Source organism: Bubalus bubalis, chromosome 20 (assembly GCF_019923935.1).
Source record: "Bubalus bubalis isolate 160015118507 breed Murrah chromosome 20, NDDB_SH_1, whole genome shotgun sequence".
Taxonomy (NCBI): domain Eukaryota; kingdom Metazoa; phylum Chordata; class Mammalia; order Artiodactyla; family Bovidae; genus Bubalus; species Bubalus bubalis.
In genome coordinates this window covers 50800576-50808205 of record NC_059176.1, presented here as the reverse complement: position 1 = coordinate 50808205, position 7630 = coordinate 50800576, and positions in this window count along the sequence as shown.

The following is a 7630-nucleotide window of genomic DNA, read 5'->3' as shown; positions in this document are numbered from 1 at the left end:
CAGTCCCTGGCTTTGCAAGAGAGTCGAACACCACTGAGGGACTAAAGAACATTGTCTCCCCAGAAGCCTTGGCTTTGTCCTATTTCTGGAGAGTCTGCCCCTGAACTTCCTGGTGTCAGCCTTTTCCAGACAATTAAGATCTCAGAGCAAATGCCACCTCCTCAGAAGGCTTATCTGACCGTTCTCATTTCACCTCCATCGTGTTATTTCTTAATAGCACTCATCTCTATCTGATAGTACCCTTTTTGGTTTTTTGTTTTGTTTTCTTTCTTTGTTCTGTTTTCTTTGACCCCACTAAAATGTAAATTCCATGAGAGCAGGGGTTTAGTTCTGTATTCTCATCTATCCTCACCTTCAATAGGATTTGGCATCTTGCTGGCACTCAAGGACGATTCAGTCCATGAAAAAATGGCTCTGTCCACAGGGCTTACAGCATCTCAGTGAGTAAGGAATGGTTATTGGTTTTTACAGATGAGGAACGTCCCCCTCCCGAGGAATCCAACCCATGCCCTCTGCAGTGGAATCTTAACCACTGGACCACCAGGGAAGTCAGGCATTTTAAAAGGTTTTTTTTTTCCCTATTTTAAATAACTATTTATTTATTTTTTGGCTGTGCTGGGTCTTCATTGCTATGCAGGCTTTTCTCTAGTTGTGGCAAGCAGGGGCTGCTGTCTAACTGTAGTGCATGGGCTTCTCAATTGCAGTTGCTTCTCTTGTTGCGGAACCTGGGCTCTGGAGCTCAGCTTCAGTAGTTATGGCACCGGCCTTAGTTGCTCTGCGGCATGTGGGGCCTTCCTGGATCAGGAATTGAACCCGTGACTACTGCATTGGCAGGCGGACTCTTTACAACTGAGCCACCAGGGAAGCCTTTAAAAAGTTTTGAGACAGAGACTGCTCATTACAAAAGGTTGTACTAATTTGCACTCTTATTTCTTCACACCCTTGCTCATATCGTCAATCTTTCTTCTTTATGCCAGGTATTTCGTTGTTCTAACTTGAATTTTCGTGATTATGATGAGGTTGACTATTTTTCAGGTGTTTATTGGCCATTTACAGTTTTACTATGAGTTGCCTTTACATATCCTTTGCCCATTTTCCTACCGGGATATTATTTCTTATTGATATATAGAAACTATCTTTATATTCTGAATATCAATCCTTTGTTAGGAGTGTAAGCATTTTTTCCCTGTGTGAGACTTGTCTTTAATTTTTAACTTTACTCACAGTGATGCCTTGAAAATACCCTGACCTCCCATGACTTTTCTTGCTATTTGTTTACTGCAGAGTCTCATGTGGGGAGGGCATTACACTGCGCTTCCTGGAAAATCTGCTAGTGGCAGAGGAGGACCAAGGTTGTCTTTTCTCCCTGCCTTTTCTAGGAAGTGGATTCTGTTTCATTTTTTCCAGCTGCTGTTGCTATCGGAGTTTGTGGTTAAAGAAGCAACGGGAGGCAGGACCATGCCTACTTTGTAGGTCTTTGCAAGGACTTTGTCTTCAATTCTGAATGAAATCAAGAGCACAAAAGGATTTGAGCAGAGGTCTAGCATAACTAGACTTATGTTTTAGAAATTTCACTGTGGCTGCCACAGGGAAAGGAGGGCTATTAAGAGACCAGCCAGGAGTCCACTGTGACAGTCTGGACAAGACATGATGATGGTAACTTGGACTGATGTCAGAGAGGTGGAGGTGGTGAGAAGTGGTCAGATTTGGAATATATATGGAGTTGGAGTCAATAGGACTTGCCAATGGATCGGATAGCTGTGTGGAAGGGAGAGAAAAGGCAAAAATATGCCAAGGTATTGGGCCTAAGTAATTGAATGTTTTTGCTCAGAAAGGAGCAGAATAGTTAGACTGGGTGACATTTGAAGCCAGCTCGGAGGAGCCTGGCAGGCTAGAGCTCATAGGTCACAGAGAGTCAGACAGGATAGCGCACACACGCAGCGGGAGGACGGGCCATTTCTGCTTTGCGTCTCCTGTTTTGCAGGGCTGCGCCTTGGTGCCGCAGTCTTCAAGCACAGTGGACGCCACTCTCTGTTTCCACAGGTCTTCAGAACTGCCTCTCCCAGACATTCCAACTTCTGATTCCCCTCCACTCCCCCCCACACTGTCCTCTCACCCCAGGAAGAACAGGAAGTCCTGCGCCCCCACTGCACCCCAGGCCCCTGCCTCCTTTGTCCTTCTCCGGAGTCTCCATACACACAGGGTCCCCGGGGGGTGGGATGCTGGAGTGATGGGGGTGCTGAAGGGCTGGAGAGCCTCTCTCCTTTCACTCCGTCCTCCCGTGTCCCTTCTGCCAAGGCTTTTAGCAGCTCTGCTTGCTTTCTGCATTAGCCATGAGAGGAGAAGGGAACAAAAAGCAGGACAAGAGGCTCTTGTTCTTTCTCCCTTTCTAGCGGAGGCTGGTGAGCTCTCTTCACTTCTGTTTTAAGTGGCAGACATTTCTTATCCTGAGAGTTACATCACCACCACCACCCCATCACCACCATCATCATCATCATCGTCATCATCAATCTTTAATCAAAATAATTGAAACTGTGGAACTTCCCTGGTGGTCTAGTGGTTAAGATGTTGTGCTTTCACTGCGGGGGCTGGGTGGGGGGTGCGCAACGCAGTTTCCATCCGTGGTCTGGGAACTAAGATCCCACATGCCATGTGGCGGGGCCAAGAAACAATTGAAATTGTCATTTAGTACATATTTACTGTACACCAGACCACATGTCACTCATTTCGCTTAGGTGATCCCATCCACTCCCCTGGGTAACCTTGTGTGTTAGGTATTATCCCCACTTTACACACAGAAACCGAGACTAAGTCTCACTCAACCCTCTTGTGGAAACCTCACCCTATTCTTCCCTTATGAGGCTCACTTCTTTGTAAGTCTTACTTTATTGTAAGGCCTTTATTTTATCTTACTTTATTGATATTTGCAAGAAATGTTCAGTTTCTGCCTGCAGTTCCTCAGCTTTCAGCTTTCAAACCCAAAGTCTTATCAACTGTGTGAAGTACCTTCCCCCATGTTCTTGGCTAAATGCTTCCTGCCCCAGGAAGCTTTTTTTCTTTTGTTTTCTTAACCTTCAGTGAGTCTGCAACCTTCAGTCTTTCTCACACATTTTCCCACTGCCTCTTGCACCTAAGACTCGGTGCTCAGACAACTGGATGAGTTTTGTTCTGTTCGGTTTCGAGGTAGGGTGGGGGGATAATAACTTTCCAAATTGGGGTCAAGAGGAACATGGCAGCAGCTGTTTGAGCTTTTACTATTTTACTCATTTCTTACCAAAAATCTCTCTGTGTGTCTCTTACACACACACACACACACACACACACACACACACACAGAGCTTTCTCTTGAACATGTTTGGGGAGAATTGCTCTTGTTTGAGTGGCAGAAAAGAAAAATACAGGTTTTGGAATGTGGCTGATACGGGTTTAAACAGGCCATCCCTCACTCTGGCTGGTCTGGAAACCATGGGGAGCAAGAAGGGGCTAAAATCTAGCTCATCTGGCTCAGCCAAGCCCTGAGACCCTGGGACCCAAGGACCCCAGCATAGGGCTGCATCTGCTAAGAAAGGAGTGTCTTTTTCTCTCTGGCCCAGAGGTCTTGCCTTTTTTGAAGACAAACCCCTTAGAACGGGAGCCTGGTCCTAATTCACACAAAGGTGCCTTCTGGTAGCAGCAACCCATGGTTCACATCTCATTTTTACCCTACACTCAAAGTGTGACTTTAGACAAGTGACTTCACCAGTCTCTTCTTGTTCAGCTAATCTTTCTAGAACACTGGCTCTGTACCAGGTGCTGTGAGGAGTGTGGCAGGACCAGGGTGAATAAGCCATGCTTCCTGCTTCAGACAAGCCTGCTGTCTAGTTGGAAGGAGGCGTGTGTGCTCAGTTGTGTCTGACTCTGTGAGCCTGTAGACTGTAGCCCCCACCAGGCTCCTCTGTCTGTGAAAATACTAAAGTGGGTTGCCATTTCCTCCTCCAGGCGATCTTCCCAACCCAGGGATCAAACCCAGGTCTCTTGCGTCTCCTGTGTTGCAGGCAGATTCTTTACCATCTGAGCCACCAGAGAAGCCAAGAGCAGAGTCTGTGTTAAATAAGAAGTTTTTGACTGTCTAGTGCCTTGTACATATTAGAGTCTTAATGAGTAGGTGTTGAATGAGTGAGTGAATGGATGGATGAGTTAAGCCAAAGTTGAAGTCCTTCTGGGTGTTCCTGAGATGGGAGGTTTGAAGAAGGTCTCTGGAGAGGAAGAAAAAATGGGAAATACATCAGCCCCTCCCCTATACTGTGCATGTAGCTGCTTTGACCACAGAGCAGAGCCCTGTGGAGCGTGTCCCTTAAACCAGGGGTCCCTGCGGGCCTCCCAGCCAGCCTGTTCCACCTTCTCAGGAGCAGGACAGGAGGATGGCTGGGGTGTGAGTGGGGTTGGGGGGGGGTTACAGGAAGAGATCCCAGAAGACGATTTCTCATGTTACTTGCTGGAAATGAAAAAATGGGAACATAAAAAAAATCTTAGCTGCAAGGAAAAGCACTCTTCTTCCCATGAAGGCAATGAAATTAGAGGCAATTGTGAGACACAGAGATTCGATCAAACCTAGGGAGGCTTTCAGGTCGGGGGACCAGGACTAGCTTTGGAGATGAAACAGCTGGTCCTCCCCTCCAGCACCCAGTAATCGCCCCTCTGTTGTGACGATTGAACAAACAGTCCTTCCTGGCCCCACACTGGGCTCCCTTGTAATGGGGGCATCTGGAACAGGAGGAGGAGAGAGGTGGCCTGGTCACCCACAAGGCACGAGCCTCTCCATAGCCACCATCCCCTGTCTGGGGGCCTGGAGCCCATGAACTGTGGGGCTGCGAGGGCAGAAGGCTAACAAAGGTGCCTAAGCCAGGCCTCCGATCAGCTTAATAGACCACTGGCCACTAGAGGAGCTGGGAGGAGCCAGGGAGCAATCGTGGGGGAGGGGCCGGCACCCCCTCCCTCTCTTTCCCTCTGTTTCACCCACAGAGGATCCGGATAAGTAACTCACACAGGAAAACAGAAAGTGGACCAGGGAAGGTGCTGGTTTAGGGCGGCACCGGGCCATGAGGATACACACAACACGTGACAGCCAGTCCCGCTGTTCCTTAGCTGGGAAAGAGGAAGTGATCTCTAACCAGGTCTGGAGCACGGCTGTCCAGGGAGCAGGCAGCGGAGGGGACAGTAGGTGAGAAAGCACAAGACAAGACATACCTTCTAATGTTTTTCATTTTTCACATTTTACACTTTGTGTTTTCACTACTAAAAATGTTATAGGTAAGACTGGGAACAGCTTATAACCAAGAGGATGCTGGTTATAAAAAAGAAGGGTGGAAGATCAGGCAGCGATTAAAAGGTCTTGGATGAGTCTGTGTTGACTGGAAAGAATATTCATTACTGCCCTTAAGTGAAGGAATTCTACTGTTTTCCTCTATTTCTTTGTATTGTTCACTTAAGAACAGTAGAATTCCTCACTTAAGAACGATAGAAGGTATTTCACTGGAAAAGCCCCGATGTTGGGAAAGATTGAGGGCAGGAGGAGAAGGGGGAGACAGAGGATGAGATGGTAGGATGGCATCACCGACTCAGTGGACATGAGTTTGAGCAAACTCCGGGAGATAGTGAAGGACAGGGAAACCACAGGGTCGCAAAGAGTCAGACATGACCAAGCGACTGACACGTTCACTTTCAGGATTAATACATACACATTACTAAGTATAAAATAATCAGCAAGGTCCTACCGTACAGTACAGGGAACTCTACTGCATATCTTTTAATAATTAATGGTAAAGAATCTGAAAAGTGAAGTGAAGTGAAGTCGCTCAGTCGTGTCCGACTCTTTGCAACCCCACGGACTGTAGCCTACAGGCTCCTCCGTCCATGGGATTTTCAAGGCATGAATATTGGAGTGGGGTGCCATTTCCTTCTCCAAAAGAATCTGAAAAGGTATATATATATATAAAACCAAATCACTTTGCCATACACCTAAAACTAACACAACATTGTAAATCAACTATATTTAATAATTTTTTTTTAAAAATTCAGCTTGACAAGCTCTTTATGCGAGCATCTCTCTGCATGGTGCCTGGCTAGGCACTGAGGGTGGGGGAAGCAACACAAGAATAAGATGAGCTCGATCCTCAGTGTGATTAGAGCACAGGGCTGGTGGAAGAATGGAAGGAAAAGCACGGGGATCTTTGAAGCGTCTCCACTGCCTGGACTTGTTCTGTAGGAAGAATGGAAAGCGGGTGACAGGAATAGCATTGATCCTTAGAAAGATCACTCAAAGGGCAGTGAGACAGACAAAGAGGGTGGGAACCAAGACCAGAGTGATGGGAGAGTCTGGGTCATCCTTCCAGGTGATGAGGGCTCAGGCCAGGAGTTGTGTCCAGGGACCCCCTCTTATGGATCAGCAGCCAGGGAGCAAGATGAATCACTCCTTTCTCAATCCCCTGAAAGAAGAGTGTCCCCTGGACCAATAGTTCTCAACCATGGCTGCCTGATAAACACAACCAGGGAGCTTTAGAAATGCTGAACTCTGGGTCCCGTCCCCCCCCACCCCGCAAGTATTCTCTTTTGTTTTGCTTTGTTTTTGGCCACGCTGCATGCATGTAGGATCATATTTCCCTCAGTTCAGTTCAATCGCTCTGATGTGTCCAACTCTTAGCAACCCCGTGGACTGCAGCACGCCAGGCCTCCCTGTCCATCACCAACTCCCGTAGTTTACTCAAACTCATGTCCATCAAGTCGGTGATGTCATCCAACCATCTCATCCTCTGTCGACCCTTCTCCTCCTGCCTTCGATCTTTCCCAGCATCAGGGTCTTTTCCAGTGAGTCAGTTTGCATCAGATGGCCAAAGTATTGGAACTTCAGCTTCAGCATCAGTCCTTCCAAAGAATATTCAGGGTTGATTTCCTTTAGGATGGACTAGTTGGTACTCCTTGCAGTCCAAGGGACTCTCAAGAGTCTTCTCCAACACCACAGTTCAAAAGTATCAATTCTTCAGTCCTCAGCCTTCTTTATGGTCCAACTCTCACATCCATACATGACTACTGAAAAAACCATAGCTTTGACTAGATGGACCTTTGTTGGTAAAGTAATGTCTCTGCTCTTGAATATGCTGTCTAGGTTGGTCATAGCTTTTCTTCCAAGGAGCAAGTGTCTTTTAATTTCATGGCTGCAGTCACCATCTGCAGTGATTTTGGAGCCCAAGAAAATAAACTATCAGGGATCAAACCTGCGCCTCCTGCTGGGAAAACACAGAGCCGAGTCTCAACCACGGGACTGCCGGAAAGTGCCCATTCGCAAGCATTCTGATTTAACTGATCTGCTATGCAGCCTGAGCTTGGGGATATTTCAGAGCATTGGAGGCATTTTAAAGTGCAGTAGAGTTTGAGAGCAACTGTTCTAAGCATCATCCAATGCAACAGGAGACAAAGGGGTCTGTGCCCAGACAAGTGCTCCCACCTCCTCCTGGAATAGATGCTAAGTAACCTCAATGATGCTAAGTAACTTGCCTGGTGGCTCAGAAGGTAAAGCGTTTGCCTGGAATTTGGGAGACCTGGGTTCAATCGCTGGGTCAGGAAGCTCCCCTGGAGAAGGAAATGGCAACCCACT